We start from the raw sequence: 17,283 nt of genomic DNA, 5'->3' as shown, positions 1-17,283 counted from the left end.
AGGAAATGAGAGGCTATGGATTCATTACAGGTTAAGGAAAATCAGGTTTGATCAAGGAAGACCTCCTGAAAAATCTGACTACAAACATTAAAAAAAAAAAACTAGAAAAACTACAAGACATGATGTATATTTTACCTGCTCAAACACATGACAAAAAACATCTTTGGCTAACTTGTAAACAATGCACAGTCTACTGTTTGTATTAATGGAGATATATGTTGCCTTTAAAAGTTTATGTATTTTCAGAGCAGAGGGACGAGACACCAATGGGAACAGATGGCTCAGGTGATCCAGTATTCAGAACAGCTTCAAGGCTGCTGACCAAGATGATCCAGCCGCACAGAATATGCCAGCCAAGACTTAACAGTTATCCTGATTTTCTCAAGGTTTACCCAAAGATGTAAGCACCCTTAAACAACAGGAAGTAGTCTAGAGAACTATGCCCACATTCCCAAAAAATGGGTTGTGAATGTTTATTATCATTTTGGGGGGGGGCATTGGTTACAAGTCATTATTGATAAAACTCAGGAAAAAGTTAAACAAAGGAGATTAGATTCAAATATCTCTTTCTAAAAGGGAAAGGGAGGATATAGAGATGATCGGATAAAATGGTAGATTATTAAACTGACTTTTAAACCAAAAATGCAACTACTAGTTTTAAATATTTTACATTGGTATGGATCTTTGTATATTGATACAAATTTAAAGTTAATTTTGTTACACTGTATGTATGTTTCTACTCTTGTTTGAGTTATTGTACTTATACAAATCATTTAAAATGTAATATATAGGGACTGGAGTGATGGCTCAGAGGTTAAGAGCACTGGCTGCTCTTTCAGAGGACTTGAGTTTAATTCCCAGCAACCACAAAATGGCTCACAACTATTTATAATGAGATCTGGTGCCCTCTTCTGGCATGCAGGCAGAATACTGTATACATAATAAATAAATCTTTTAAAAATGTACTATATAATTAAAAAATACAGATTAATAGTCATCTATAATAGCCAAACTTATAGTCATGTTAGATATGTTTTCAAGGTCATAAACAGGTATATTTAGATAGATGATCTTCAAACACTTCAAAGACCTACAAAATATGGCATTTAATATGCTTAATAACCTAAGGCTTTTCATGACATTGAGACATGTCTGCTTCTGGCAACACCAATCTACTTCATAGAAAATGATGGGCATCGAGAAAACACTACATGGAGTTTGTTTTCTTTATCGCAAAAGCTAGCCATGTGGGCAAAGAAACTGCCCTTGCCTCAGTTGCTGACAATATACTGTCCAAACTGAACTAGCAGGACACAAGAAAGGTGACTGCTGAACTTTGCCAAGATGTGGAACAGTCCTTCAGAATCCTTTGCTTCACAGGAAAGTCTGTCAGATATGCTAGGCCTATGGACTAGAGTTGGATGCCCCAACGTTACAGGAGAATTTGATGATTGTTCAGGTGGCTTGAGGTCCCTGTTATTAGGTAACATTTAATTTTTCTGGGGTCTTTGATGGAGTTGAAGACTAGATAGTTATAGTTTTCTTTTGTTATGATAAAAGATAAATTAGGTACAAAACTTTGGACTCACAAAAATAAGATAAATAGTAGAGTGCTTATTTAATTTTGCCAAATATAAGTGGACTGGATATTGTAACTATAATTCTTAATAACTGTTTTTGTTGTATATAATTTTACTGTATTAAAATTAAAACCTTTTTTAATTAGACAAAAAAGGGGAAATGATATGAGTAATCCTCTTGTAAACTGTAAATATTTTTCACTTGAATTGGTTTAAGAAAATGCTGATTGGGTCACGGGCATGAGTTCGTAGGCACAGTGGGCCTAGAGAAGCCAACATGCCAGTTGCCAGAAGTTGGGTTTGTCGCAAAACCTATGTGACCCCACGGAGACCCTTGGAGAAATTGGAGAAATTGAGACTTGACCAGGAACTTAAGCTGATCAGAAAATATGGGCTCTGGAACAAATGTGAGGTCTGGAGGGTCGAATTTACCCTAGCTAAGATCCATAAGGCTGCCTGGGAGCTGCTGACACTGGATGAAAAGGACCTAAGGCGTCTTTTTGAAGGCAATGCTCTGCTGAGGCAACTTGTTCGCATTGGGGAGCTGGATGAGGGCAAGATGAAGCTGGATTACATCCTGGGCCTGAAGATTGAGGATTTCTTGGAGAGGCGGCTGCAGACCCAGGTCTTTAAGCTGGGTCTGGCTAAATCTATTCACCATGCCCGTGTGCTCATCTGACAGTGTCATATCAGGGTCCACAAGCAGGTGGTAAACATTCCATCCTTCATTGTCCGTCTGGACTCCCAGAAGCACATTGATTTCTCCCTCCGTTCTCCTTATTGTGGCCATCCAGGCCAAGTGAAGAGGAAGAATGCCAAGACGGGCCAGGGTGGTGCTGGAGCTGGTGATAATGAGGAAGAGTTAATGCCTCCCTGGACTGGAGGATTGTGTAGTTTTCTGATTGACTAATAAAGCAGAATTAACACTTGAAAAAAAAAAAAAACTGCTGATTGGCTGGTAACCAGGCAGAAATTATTGGTGGGACAACCAAACTAGGAGAATGATGGGAAGAAGAAGGGTGGAGTCAGAGGAGACACCAGCCAGCCCTGAGGATGCAGGACATGTAGAAAATGAGGTAACAAGCCATGAGCCACTTGACAAAGCATAGATAAGAAATATGGGTTAATTTAAATGTAATAGTTAGGTAATAATAAGCCTGAGCTATTGGCAGAGCACTTACAGTTTATATTAAGTCTCTAAGTCAGTTATTTGGGAAGCAGCTGCTGATTATTTGGGAACAGGCTACCAGGACAGAAAAACTCTGCCTACACCCCACCCTCTCAGAGACTCTCCAACAAAGAAAAGGTGCCAAAAAGTTCAGGTCAGCATTCTTGGTGGCTGCAGTAGCTCCTCCCCTGAATCTGCTAGCAACCCAAGATCCCGCCTAAAGTGGTCAGCTTTTGACCATACTTGGGCACAAACCCAGCTTGTGGAGGACACATCATCATTCCTCACCTACAGGGTATGTAAGCTCCCTGCTTTAGTTCAGGTTTGTGATTTCTCCAGCCCCAGTCTCTGGGACTGGAGGACTCACCCAAGAGCAGCTTTGCTCAAATAAATCTGTTCTTTTACTTTTTCAATTCAACTTGTTCTAGAAACCTATCATTGTGTTACAGAAAACCTATTAGAAAGCCAAATCCATACGGAGTTTTTTTTTTTTTAATGCCCATCAGCCTTTTATGAAGTAGATTGGTGCTGTGAGAAGCATACATGTCTCACTGTCATGAAAACCCCTATATTAACAAAACATTTTAAATGTCATATTCTATACATGTTTGAAGATCATTTATCTATCTAAAATATTCCTGTTTAGTCTTGAATACATACCTAATGTGATTACAAGTTTGATTATTACAGAGTAACAAACCTCATTTCTTAGTTATACATTGCTTCTATTTTGGTTTTTTTGAGGCAAGGTTTCTCTGTGTAGCTTTGGAGTCTGTCCTGGAACTTGTTCTGTAGACCAGACTGGCCTCAAACTCACAAAGATCTGCCTGCCTCTGTCTCCTGAGTACTGGGATTAAAGATGTACATGAACCACTGCTCATCTTACATTGCATTTTTAAATGAGCTACATAAATAAGCACTATACCCCAAACAAGATACCAAAATCAATGCCAATGCAAAATATCTGAGATTAATAGCTGTCTTTTTATCCTGTATTCCTATATGCCCCTAAATGATAACAAACATCCATAACCCACCAAATAACCAACAACCACCCACCCCATCTCTTGTTCTCCAGACTGCTTCCTGTTGTCTCTGGGTGAAGACATATTTAAGGGTCCCTGAGAAAATTGAGACAATGGCCACATCCTGGGAAGACCACCTGTAACCTTTGTTAATACATATCACCTGTCAAGGCTCAGGAGGTCTCCCCTGAGGAAACCTGATCCATATTAATCTTAAAAAAAAAATCCACAGCCTTTCGTTTCCTGTGGAAACAAAAGCATTACCTTTTACCCAAAGCAATACATTTTTTGAGTTCCACTTTAAAGTTAAGGCATCCCTAAAATATCTAGGCTGGTTTATTTCATCAGTCCCTCTTTCAATCCCATGTCTCTAAGCAGCTGTTGTTTGCTTATTAGCAATCAATTCAAAAATTAACACAATAACATATAGGATCCAGACTCCCTGTATATTTCCCAACTTACATGGCTTTTTTTTATATTACTTATACTATCTCTTTAAATATTTTACTTTAATATTTTTAACTATTTTTTTATATGACTGTCTATATTCTTTCTCTTTTCTTTCTTAAGCCTACACACATTGTTAAACACACTAGAACCTGTTTAGAGATTTTTTTTCTGTCTGGATTTGCTTTTACTGTGAATCTCTAGTCTTTTTTTGTCTGCATGAGCAAACAGCAGCTAAACAACATGGCTTCGGTGGCTGTCTCCGCCCACTCCTCAGGTCATGAAAGCCAAGCCTAAAGCTCATGGCCTGGTCAAGATGCATGACTGGGAACTGCATTCAATTCCCCAAGTCTGGAGTGCCAGTGCCCTGCACTGTTGCAGGCATTTTAGTTTTTTGTTTCTATTTAGCCTTAAAAAAAAAAAAAAAAAGGCTGTGTAAGTGTTCCACTGTACAGCAGAACTTCTTAATGGAGCTGTGTCTGGTTGGTTTATTTGTTTGTTTAAGCTTTCTCAGGCCCTATGGAAATTTGAGCCCCATTTAGGGTGCCAAAATGTAGTTGATTTTTTTTTAACCTCTTTTTTCTTTAGGGATCAGCTCCCAAATCACACAGAGACTCTTACTTATGAATGCCTGGCCTTATCTTGACTTGTTTCTAGCCAGCTTTTCTTAAATTATTCCATCTACCTTTTGCCTCTGGGCTTTTACCTATCTCTATTTCTGTATATCTTTTCTTTCCTTCTTATTCTGACTGCTGTGTGGCTGTGTGGCTGGCCCCCAGCAATCTCCTCCTCCTTTTCTCATTTCTCCCTCCTCTTTCTTCTTCTATTTATTCTCTCTGCCTGAGGCCCACCAATCCCTCTCCTGCCTAGCTATTGGCCGTTCAGCTCTTTATTAGACCAATCAGGTATTTTAGGCAGACAAAGTAACACAGCTTCACAGAGTTAAACAAATGCAACATAAAAGAATGCAACACATCTTTGCATAATTAAACAAGCATCCCACAGCATAAAAAATGAATTAATACATCTTAAGTTAATATTGCACAACACATAAATAAAAATAAATCTTCAAAATTAAGGCATGGCTGTGTACACCAGTTACTCCAGCACTGGGGATAGAGAAAGGCAGTTCTCAGAGGCTTGCCAGCCAGCCAAAATCCTGTGTTCCAGATTCAGTGAAACCTTATTTGAAAGAAGAAAGAAAGAAAGAAAGAAAGAAAGAAAGAAAGAAAGAAAGAAAGAAAGAAAGAAAGAAGGAAGGAAGGAAGGAAGGAAGGAAAGAGAGAGAGAGAAAGAAAGAAAGAAAGAAAGAAAGAAAGAAAGAAAGAAAGAAAGAAAGAAAGAAAGAAAGAAAGAAAGAAAGAAAGAAAAAGAAAGAAAGAAGGAAAGAAAGCCAAAGATGTCACAGTGGGTAAAATGGCTTGCTGCATAAGCCTGATGACCTGAGTACATTTCCCCCAACCCACATAAAGGTGGGAAGAGAGGACCAACTTCACAAAGGTGACCTCTGGCCTCTATACAAATGCTGTGGCACACATGCTACACACACATTAGTAAGTAAAATTACATCTTAATTTATAAAGTGGAGAAGTGATTGGAGAAGATACCTGATATTTTTCTTGCTTCCACACATGCACACACAGGTAAGTACAGCTCCACACACATGCACATACCACACAAACACACATAGACCTAAAGGTAAAGCTAAAATGGTCCCAAATGTACAGGAAAATACAGTAGAAAAGATCTGCAACCTTGGTGTGCTGCAGTCCTGAGATGGGGGAGGGGCGTTGGCACAAGAATTGTCTGACCACCAGATGAGTTTCACACAAGCAGCTGCCCCTGAATAGCTTGAGCCTCTTTATTTATACTTCAAAAACAAGCACTTTTTCCCACCCTCCAGGATTAACCTCCAGAAAAAAAACAAATAAGTTTTTTTCCCAACTTTTACATCAAAACAACTTTTAAACCAAAAACAATGTTCAGCATTTTGTTAGCTTGGCTAATTATTGAGCCAGACATATCCTGTCCTTACAAAGCTAAAAGTTTATAAACATAGGCACACATTCTCAAGAACAAGAATATTGTTCAAAACTTAACAAAGCATATTTACAGAAATAGGAGTGATTTACCATAAACTACATGTATGAAATTAGCTTGTATTTTTCCAACTGTTCCCTTGTCCTACAAAAGGGCCCTGTATGCCTAAGTGTCTCTGTAAAGGGCAAACTTTGATAAGGCACTCTTTTTCCATCTTAATGGTTTTTTCCCAGAATTAGGAGACACAGTTAACGTCCCCTGTGCTGCTTCCTCATATGTGCCCACTACTCTTTTATTGCCTCTGATTCTATCAGCACTGAATCGAATGGGATTCCAGGGTCTGGAGTAACAACTGGTATTTCCAGATTAGAAACCTGAGAAGCATCAGTTCCCAAAGAATTTTAGGAGAAAATATTGGAGAAAAAAATGAAGTTTCTAGAAATGATCACATCTGTTCCATGCATGACTGTCAAAGTGAAACTGTAAACCACCAAGAGAACCGATATGAGAGAAGGAGAGTGCAGGCTGAGGTCTCAGCAGCATTCTGCACTGTCCCATGGTCCACTGGTCCTTGCTGAGCGAGAGAGACTGTCTCCATGGGCTTTGCCTCTTCTGTTGGACAATATTCATATGCTAATCCAAAATTAGACTATATTACTCCCAACCTTCGTGAGCAATATTTTTCTTTTTTCTTATTTGGTGGGGTTGGAGTTGTGGTTGAACTCAAGACCTCATATATACAGACCCCTTTCACTTAGCTACACACCCCACTCCGGGGTGTTGCAAGATATTTGATTATATTGTGTAAATATATGTCACTGTGATTGGTTTAATAAAAAGCTGAATGACCAATAGCTAGGCAGGAGGTGTAGGTAGGATTTCCAGGGAAAGAAAGGAAGAAGAGGAAGAATCTAGGCACAGGAGATGCCAGGAGAAACAGAGAGGACTCTGGGAAGAAGAAAGACAGGAGATGTCAGGAGACATAGGAAGGAAGCAGGAGGTGCAAGATGGACGGGAGGTAAAAAGCCACAGGTCAGAATGTAGACTTGTATGTAGTGAGTGGTGTTTGCTCCACCCATGACCCCGGGCTATACCGCCCAAAGGAGGTGGTGCTTCCTGCCATGTGACCTCTGAAAAGGAGCTGGAGACAGTCACATGCCCCTTCTCCCTGCTCCTGCCTGTGAGGTGGATTCCTACCAGTTAGATTAGAGGACCACTTCTGCTGTCTACTCTGTTCTGTAATCGTGAGTGTATTTCCTCAAATTATATCTTAATAAATTCTGTTACCCATTTAATAGTTCACATGGATTGATTTTAATAAATGGTGCCTAGATGTGGTGGCAAGAGTTTCCACCTAAAACCTGAGAGAGCTTAAGAAGAGATTATAAATGTAGTTAGGAGCACCTTCCTAGTTCATGTTGCTCATAGTGGGCTGAGGTACAGTGACATGTGAAAGGATGAATAGCACTGGTAGATCGGTGGAAGAGTCATGGCCACAGCAGAACCCAATATTGGTTTTTAGAGCTTTAATGGAGGGAAAGGCAGGGGGAGGAGCCAGGCCTGGCAGAGGGAACAGAGCAGGGACAGAGAGAGGAAACACAGGAAGAGAAGCACAGAGAGAGTGTGTGTGGGTGCATGTCCGGCTTTAAGGCTGGGACGCAGTCACCTGCTGATGGCGTAAGGCCCCAGACAAGACCACAAGCTGCACATGTACGGAATCCTAACATTCCAAACTTTTGCTTATTATAAAAACCAAGTAAATAGGAATAGGGGCGTCGTTTCTCCCAGAAAAACTGCTTCCAGCTGACTTGGTGGGCATCGGTTGGCTCTTAGGGGGAATAGGAAGGGGGTCTTCAGAGGAAGACAGGTGTTGTGGGATGGTGGGCTGTCCATTGTCATCCTTTACTCTGGAGCTGTTTATCCCTCCTGGCTTGGCACTCTGGCTGCTTTTGTGCCTGACAGGACGCTGGTGAGACAGGAAAAGCCTGAAGTAGGTCCGACCTGTCCAGATGGATTTAAGCTGGTTTCTGGAGCTTGGAAAAAAATTTGAACATGTTAAGAAGCAGCCATGAGAAAATTAGTGACCATTTGTGGTGTTTAGCACTCTGCTTGTATTGGTTAGTGTTAATGAGAGAGACAGAGAGATTGGAACACGCTTTATCAGAGAAAGATTAGTTTAAGGCATCTGTTTTCTTTACTAATTTAGCATCCAGGAGACACAGGTGATCAATTGTTGAGAGCATTTAACAGTAATAGATGTTTATATTAAAGTCTGTTTTGTAGAACCCAGACACTTTTGGGTCTGGGGGTGTAAATGTCTTTTAGCTGTTACAGTTTCTTACTTGATGATCTCTGGACTCCGGTTCTGTGGTGGTCCTGTACCATTAGCTAAGCAGTGAGTTAGAACAGGGAACTGGGAAGAGAAAAGCTTGTGGTGCATGAGAATTTATTTCTTTGGAATTAGGGACAAGGCAGAGATCAGGGCCCTGTAACCACAGGTGGGTGGGTCTGGAGTGAGGCACATGGAAGGGAGCAATGAAATGAAAGCTCCTACCTTAGCTGGAAAACCTTTTCCCATTTAAGTAACCCTGAAAGGACAATTAAGTCTGGTGAGGTGCGTAAGGCTGCCCTCCCTAACCTGACAATAGGGAAACGAGGAGAGGTGACATCCCCAAACTCCCAGGACCAGGTCAGTGCCTCTGGTGTCCAGAGGGAAAGAAATGGATCACTTCCCTGCTGCGTTCTGGGTTCCCTGCCATGTCTGTAGCCAAGCCTAGGTCTGCTGGAGGTCTTAGCTTGATGTACCCATGCATCTTGGTGCCTGGGGCCAGTCAGCTGACTCGTTGTCTTTCTAGGCAGCACTTTCAACAAGGCTGTTGATGGCCTGGCCGGGCATTCGCTAGCCCATGGCTTTTTTTCTCACTTAGAACAGGGACCCAACAGCTTTTGGGAGCCAGAGAGTGCCAGCACTTGGCAATTTTGTTCTCGGGCTTTTTATCTCTTCCCTGGTACACCTTGAATGCCATAGATGACTCCTTTGCCTGTGAGGTCAGAAGCCTTGCTCTCCAGATGGTTAAGTTTTAGTCGGGGAGGTCTGGGGAACAAGAGATGGATTTTACTCCATGTCTTGAATTTTTTTTCCTTGATGTTTACTGGCTTGAGGACAGCTTTTTTGCCTGAGGGCAGGCTATAAACTGATCTCTGGCTCAAGAGCCATCCTGACTATTAGAAGCTTATTTGCATGGATCCTATCCGGCTTCCAGACCTGTCTGTGCCTCTCACTGCAGCTTTAGAATGAGTGGGAGGAGTTAGGATGAGTTAAAGTGAGCCAGCAGAAGCGGCCCACACAACAGTACAGAGCCTGCCCACTCGTTTAGAAGTTGAGGTGGGGTAGGTTAAAGCCTACCCAATGCCAGAGAGCAGAAAGCAGAAGTCAGATAGACAGAAGTGGTTGCATGTGGCAGAGAAAACATCAGAAATGGGGAGGGAGAAGGGTTCAGAGTTTTAGCAGAAAGCTGAGGGATAAAGTAACTCTTTTTATTTGCCCATTTGCTGGAAGAAGTTCCCGCAAAGCTGTTATGTGGCCAAATTTACTGGTATCCACCAATTTTACTGGTATCTACCCCTTTATCCCATGGCTGCAGCCAAGAGAGAAAAAATAAAAAATTAAAATAACAAACCAGGATGCTAGGCTACTATCCCAAGCATCCCTGAGGTAGAGGAAGGATCTATGAATCAGCACAAGTTTACCCCACCCCACCCCCTGCATTGACAAGGGAGGGATAAGGGCTGGGAGCATAGGCAGCACGTGGACCACCCGGTGGCCCAACAGCATTGACCTCCTCGTCAGGAGAGAAAATGTGTCGAGGACCACCCCGGGGGGTCCGGCACGCGAGGAATATAGGTCAGGCTGCAGCCTCAGGAAATAGGACTCACCAATCGCATGTGCGCTGGAGACACGGCAGTGGGAGCCGTGGCGGCAGGTCCAGCAGCTGGGAAAAGCAGATCTGGCGATTGCCAGGCAATCACAGGTCCTCAGGTAGGCTTCTGGCATTCAGCCTCGGACACAGAGTGTGCAGAATTTCCTATCCAAGTCATGACACCAATGAAAAGATGAATGGTACTAGTGGGTTGGTGGAAGAGCCATGGCCACGGCAGAACCCAATATTAGTTTTTAAAGCTTTAATGGAGGGAAAGGCAGGGGGAGGAGCCAGGCCTGGCAGAGGGAACAGAGCAGGGACAGAGAGAGGAAATACAGGAAAGAGAAGTGCAGAGAGAGAGCTTTAAGGCTGGGGCGCAGTCACCTGCTGATGACATAAGGCGCCAGACAAGACCCTGAGCTGTACATGTACAGAATCCTAACAACATGTCCCCTGGCTGTAGCAGGTTCATGGAGAGCGGGTTGGAGCTACAGAGGTTTCTCCAAGCCATGCAGTGCACTGTGTGGTGGATTTAGCTCTTGTTAGTACAGACAAAAAAGATGGATTCTGGGCTACATGCTGCTTTGATGGAGGTGTAGACCCACTGCTTCCAAGAGTATTCCAAGAGTATTCCAAGTATGCATGGCCCCCAGAGCTGGCGGTAAATTGGGAAGCTGAAGTGAGAGTCAGCAGCCAAGCCTTCCACTTTAGTACTAGCCACTGCAGTTTAAAGCAATGGATTCACAATAAGACAGATTCAGATGGAATAAGAATTTAAATGATTTACAGTGTGTGTAAAAATGTATGTAGGCTTGGAAGAGAAAAGAAAATGAATATAGACAGTTATATAATGAAATAGTTTTAAAAAACGAAGTCTTTAAAGGGACAGTAAAGGTAATATAAAAAATAAGGCACATAAAGATAGATATTACACAGAGAATCTGGATTGTATTGTCTTTGAGATTTTTTGTGTGGGGGGGGGGTGTTCAAGACAGGGTTTCTCTGTGTAGTTTTGGTGCCTGTCCTGGATCTTACTCGGTAGACCAAGGTGGCCTCCAACTCACAGAGATCCACCTGGCTCTGCCTCCCAAGTGCTGGGATTAGAGGCATGTGCTACCACTGCCTGGCGTCTCTGGGATTTTTTAACTGCAGAAACACATTTGATTGTAAAGGCTACTGAGTTAAACCAATATGTATAATTTAAAGTTATCTTGACTTCAAAATTTGTCTCTAAGGATATGTTGCTTTGAAAAAGAGGTTCTGCTTTTATTTCCACAGAAGATGAGAACCTATGGATTGCTTCTAGGCTAATATGGTTTGATCAGCCAAGATTCCCCTAAAAGGTCTCCCTTGACACCATGGCCCAGATGATCCAACATCCACTACTCTAATTGCTCTAACAGCTGGACCCAGCCCCTAACCTACAGAGTAAAAAGCCCAAGCTCCGGACTTGAAATCCCACCAATCCCCACCCTGGAAAGCTTTACCCCAGTAAGTTCCACCCTCCTCCCCAGGAAACTCTATATAAACCCTGGTTTCTGCTCAGTTCTCTGCTGTTTCTCACTCACAGAGGCAGCCACCCTCCTGATTTTTTCCATCCTAATAAATCTCTTACGTGAGATTTGCTGTGTGGTATGACTTAGTGGTATTCCTTGACTCCAAACTGCCAGGATATCTTTCCATCTGAGCTGTACTGCTTACATTTGGTGCAGAAACCGGGATCAGCTCTCCTGGTGCCTGCATTTCCCCTCAGAGGCCTCAGCTGCTCTGGGACCCTAACCCTCATTGCCAGTCCACCTGCAACAGACTCATTGTACTTGTGCTTTCTCATTGGGACCACCAGCCTGCAAATAATGTCATGGAGACCTATTAATTATAAAAGCTTGGCCTTAGCTTAGGCTTTTAAAACTAGCTCTTATAACTTAATTAACCCATATTTTTAAATCTATGTTCTGCTGCATGGTTTCTTATCTCATCTCCCTACTGCACATCCTGTTCTCCCTCCATGTCTTGCTAGTAACTCTGCCTTTCTTCTTCCCAGAGTTCTCTCTGTCCCTGGAAATCCTGCTTAACCTCTTCCTGCTTACCTATTGGACATTTAGCTCTTTTTTAAACCAATCAGAAGGTGCCTTGGCAAAGACACATCTTCACAGTGTAAACAAATATTCTGCAACAACTCACCTTCCTGCTTACTGATCACTCACCCTATCCACCAGTAGAACTTGGGTAAGTTTTCCCCTTGATCAGTATAAACATTTCCCTGAGTCTGAGGAAGTGACTGTTGAATGTATGGTACCCCTCGAGACAGAGGTACCCCCAGCCACTGTCTTTAAGGCTACAACTGGCCCTCTTCACTAGACCCCATCCCCTCTGCCCTTGGAGTTGCAATCCTGCAGTTTCCTTAACCCAGCAGGGCTTAGGCCTCTTCCTGCCCTCTTCTCCCATCTGTCCTTCAGAGTTGCCTGTAATCCCACAGTTCCTCTAGGCCCTTGTGACTTTTGTGACTCAGTTCTCCAACCATTTCCTGTGGATGAGAACCCCTATAGAGCTAGGTTTTGGTCCTCACTTCCTGGCATCTATGAAAGCCCTGGTACCAGGCACAAGTCTCTCCTCTGGATTGTATTGTCTTTGAGATTTTTTGTTAAGGTTAAGCCCCTGACCCCCATTGAGTGTGGTGATGACCCACCAAATGACTTGGTCCTTGTTCTGTCCTTCCTGAGTTCTGGGTCACCTACAACTACAGACTGCAGTGACATTTTCTCTCCCCCACCACATCCATGGGTACATGTCTTTCATACCCTCCCATTCCCCTTGGAATGCCTCTTAGAAAACCTCCAGCCTCTCCACCTGACACTGACCTGAAGGGCCCTAAAGTTATTTGCTTTTGCAATCAAATCTGTCCTCAATATCCCTTAGATAATCAATACAAAGGGCCCCCTAATGGCACCCTAGATCCTAGTATGATACAGGACCTTTACAAATACAGTGAAGGATCAGGAAAATGGAAAGAGATTCTCTATGTTCAAGCTTTCTCTCGCCTCCACTCCAAACCTTGTCTCTGTACTTACTGTTACCCCACTGTTACACTTTTACACTGTTACACTTTTACACTGTTACACTTTTACACTGTTACACTTTTACACTGTTACACTTTTACACTGTTACACTTTTACACTGTTACACTTTTACACTGTTACACTTTTAGCTGTGAAGTCTGAACAAGATGATTCTTCCATTACCTTTGATCCAGCTAAAGAGCTCCCCCCACTGACCAAACCCCACAGCTCCCCTCCTTTCCCAACCCCTCCAGTTTCCCTGTCTCCCTCAGTGACAGGTTGCCCACATGAACTCTCACTGGCACCCGCTTTCAGCCCACAGACATCCACTGTTCCTCCCGCTACTCACTCCCTTTCTGCCATTGAATCCCTTCTACCTCCCCCTATCCAACTTAAAGCAGCCTCACTTCTCCCTGTGCAAGAGGTTGCCAGGATGGATGGCTTGGTCAGCATATACATCCCCTTCTCATTAACTGAACTCTCTCAAATAGAAAAAAGATTGGGGCTCTATACTGCCAATTCTTCCACCTTTATTAAAGAATTCCAGTGCATTATCTGTCTATTGCTGTGAAGAGACATCATGACTATGGCAACTCTTATAAAGGAAATTGGGATGACTTACATTTGCAGAGGTTCAGTCCATTATCATGCTGTGCAGACATGGTGCAGGAGAAGTAGCCAAATGTCCTACATCTTGACTTGTAGGCAACAGGAAGTGGTCTGAAACACTGGGTGTGGCTTGAACATATATGAGATCTCAAAGCCCGACATCACGGTGACACACTAGACCACACCTATTCCAAAAGGCCACACTTCCCAATAGTGCCACTCCCTTTGGGGGGCATTTTCTTTCAAACCACCACATTCCAGTCCATGGTTCCCAAAAGCCTATAGCCATATCATAAAGCAAAAATGCAATCAGTCCAACTTCAAACGTCCCCATAGTCTATAACAGTCTCAAGCTTATTTAAAAGTCTAAAGTCCAAAGTCTCTTCTGAGATTCATGTGATCTCTTAACTGTAATCCCCTATAAAATCAAAATCAAAGAGCTTATCACATACTTCCAACATATAATGGCACAGGATATACATTACCATTCCAAAAAGTAGGGAAGGGAGCATAGTGAGGAAATACTGGACCAAAGCAAGACTGAAAACAAGCTAGGCAAACAAACTCCAAACTCTGCATCTCCATGTCTGATGTCAAAATGTTCTTCAGATCTCCAACTCCTTTCATCTCTGTTGACTGCAACACACTTCTTTCTCTTGGGCTGGTTCCACTCCCTGTTAGCAGCTTTCCTCAGTAAGTATCCCACGGCTCTGGCATCTCCAACATCTTGAGGTCTCCAAGGCAATCCAGGCTTCACCTTCACAGCTTGATGAAATGGTCTCTCTGGTCCTCCATTCAGGGATCCCCCTGACACATGCCTGGCCTTGGCAGCTTGCCTTAGTTGAGGAAGCAAATTCTACAGCCCCTTTCTTCTATGCTTGACTCTAAATCCAGAACCATGTGGCTGAAGCTGCCGAACTCTGCTGCTTGCTGGAACTGGAACATGACCCCTTGTTCAATTACATCTTCACCAACTTTCTGTTTGCCATGGTTTCCCTCACTGCCTGAGCTTCATTGTTCTGGAACTCGCTCTGTAGACCAAGTAGGCCTCAACTCAGAGATCTGCCAGCCTCTGCCTTCTTGGTGCTGGGATTAAAGCTCTTCCCCACCACAACTGGATCTAAGCTTTTCTTTAATTCTTTTCATAAGTTGGAAGCTTAGCTGGGTGAGGTTATCTTGCTTTTAGGTGACTATTTCTTGATCTGTTTATCTCCTTGAACACAGGATTTAGTGCTATTCTGCTTTCTGGTGCCCCTTTTCTTTTTGTTTTTGCTTTTTAATTTTTTTTTTCAGGACAGGGTTTCTCCGTGTAGCTTTGCGCCTTTCCTGGAACTCACTTTGTAGCCCAGGCTGGCCTCGAACTCACAGAGATCTGCCTGCCTCTGCCTCCCGAGTGCTGGGATTAGAGGCGTGCGCCACCACTACCCGGCTACATTTTGTATTTTTATTAACTTGGTTTGCTCTTTTCATTATAACTTTTCATCAGAGTTAACACTAATAACCAGACAGAGTCTATACTAGGCTGCTTTGAGATTTCCTCTGCCAATGGAAATCATTACTTTACTTTAGCCTCAGGGAGACTCTTCAGATAAGGGCAAAAAGCAGCCTCATTCTTCACCAAAATAACACAAGACCCGTCTCTAGGCCACATACTAACATTCTTCTCCTCTGAAACCTCTTGATCAAGACAGTTCAAATCACACTCAGCACCACTGTCTGTTCAACTGTTTTTCTAACCCATAGTCCCAAGGTCCACATTCCTTCAAATAAAAACATAATCCAGGCTATCACAGCAATATCCGTCCCTGGTACCAACTTCTGTCTTACTGAAGGTTTCTGCTGCTGTGAAAAGATACTATGACCATGACAACTCTTATAAAGGAAAACATTTAATGAGATGGTAATCCTTTATCTTCATGGTGGGGATGATGACATCCACCCAGTTGAGGCTAGGGCAGTTCCCAACCAGGACCCTAAATGGGATTAAAATACCTCAGGGGACATCCTAGCTAGGAATCAATTTATAGCTTGCCTCCTGGTTGGTCTCCACAGGGTTACCCTTAAGGTGGCAAATCCAGGAAAGACATGAAAAGCCATATTAATTCCTCAGCCACTTCACAAAGGCCTTTTTTTTTTTTTTTTTTTTTTGGTTTTTCGAAACAGGGTTTCTCTGTGTAGCTTTGCGCCTTTCCTGGAACTCGCTTTGGAGACCAGGCTGGCCTCGAACTCACGGAGATCCGCCTGCCTCTGCCTCCCGAGTGCTGGGATTAAAGGCGTGCGCCACCACCGCCCGGCAACAAAGGCCTTCTTGCAATGTACCAACCTGGATCCTGAGAACCCAGATGGAAAGCCACTTCCGATGATCTACTCCTCCCAGAGTTTTCCTGGCATCTAGAAAAGGGACCCCTGACTCTACAGGAGGAAGACTTAGCTGTGGCCTTCAAGGTGTATCATGGGAGAAATGAAAAAAAAAACCCGAAAACAAATATACCTACTGATGGCTAAGGCCTCTCAGCCGGCCAAAGCAGAAGCCCAGGCTCCCTGGCCTCCCAAAGGAAGAGAACCTCCAGGTCCCTGTTTCAAATGTGGTCAGGAAGGTCACTGGGTCTGGGCCTGTTTGAACCCTTATAAACCATCTAGACTCTAGTAGTTAAAAAAAAAAATTGTCCCCCAAAGGGAGTGGCACTATTGGGAAGTGTGGCCTATTGGAGTAGGCGTGGTCTTGTTGGAGGAAGTGTGTTACTGTGATGGCAGGCTTTGAGGTCTCACATATGCTCAAGCCACACCCAGTGTTTCAGACCACTTCCTGTTGCCTGCAAGTCAAGATGTAGGACATTTGGCTATTTCTCCTGCACCATGTCTGCCTGCACACCATGTCACAGCATGATAATGGACTGAACCTCTGCAAATGTAAGACACCCCAATTTTCTTTATGAGTTGTCATAGTCATGGTGTCTCTTCACAGCAACAGAAACCCTAAGACGTGGACCATGTCCAAGGTGCCATCAAGAAGGACATTGAAGTGTTGACTACCCTCATGTTCCTTGTGGCATGAGGCATCAAGCTCAGATCACCCTTCAGCTGACCTCCTTGGTCTGACCTGATTGAGGGGGTCTGGGCTCACTTGGCCTGACCACCGCCATCTGTGACAGGGAGCCTTGGGTAGTCATCACAGTATCAGTTTGATCTTTCTCCATCCCTCTGAATACTGGGGCCACATTTTTTGGTCCTGAAGCTCTGGGGACCCACTTCTCCTTCCTGTTCCTCTTTTGTCAGGATAGGGAGACAGCCTTACCAGGCTCCCCAAACCCAGCCACCAGGTGTGTCTTTAGGGTGTCCCATTGACCCACTCCTTCCCAATGGCACCAGCCTGTCCCCTCCCCTTGCGGGGAAGGGACCTCCTTGTGATGGGGAGGGGAGCCTCTATTTCTTTTGCTC

At 43.5% G+C, this 17,283-nt stretch overlaps 1 long non-coding RNA gene and 1 pseudogene across 1 annotated transcript; one reads left to right on the top strand and one right to left on the bottom strand.

Annotated features, from left to right (window-relative positions):
- Positions 1 to 1,835: 1,835 nt before the first annotated feature.
- Positions 1,836 to 2,490, top strand: LOC102904671 (small ribosomal subunit protein uS4 pseudogene; annotated as a pseudogene).
- A 5,205-nt stretch (positions 2,491 to 7,695) lies between these two features.
- LOC121831688 (uncharacterized) lies at positions 7,696 to 14,019 on the bottom strand. The gene is made up of 3 exons (XR_006075206.2): positions 11,882 to 14,019; positions 10,197 to 10,345; positions 7,696 to 8,293 (listed from the first exon to the last, which is right to left on the bottom strand). It is a non-coding gene; the product is annotated as an uncharacterized LOC121831688 (long non-coding RNA).
- Between the last annotated feature and the right edge of the window lie 3,264 nt (positions 14,020 to 17,283).

This window comes from Peromyscus maniculatus, chromosome 8 (assembly GCF_049852395.1).
Source record: "Peromyscus maniculatus bairdii isolate BWxNUB_F1_BW_parent chromosome 8, HU_Pman_BW_mat_3.1, whole genome shotgun sequence".
Taxonomy (NCBI): Eukaryota; Metazoa; Chordata; class Mammalia; order Rodentia; family Cricetidae; genus Peromyscus; species Peromyscus maniculatus.
This window is presented reverse-complemented; position numbering and strand designations above follow the sequence as displayed.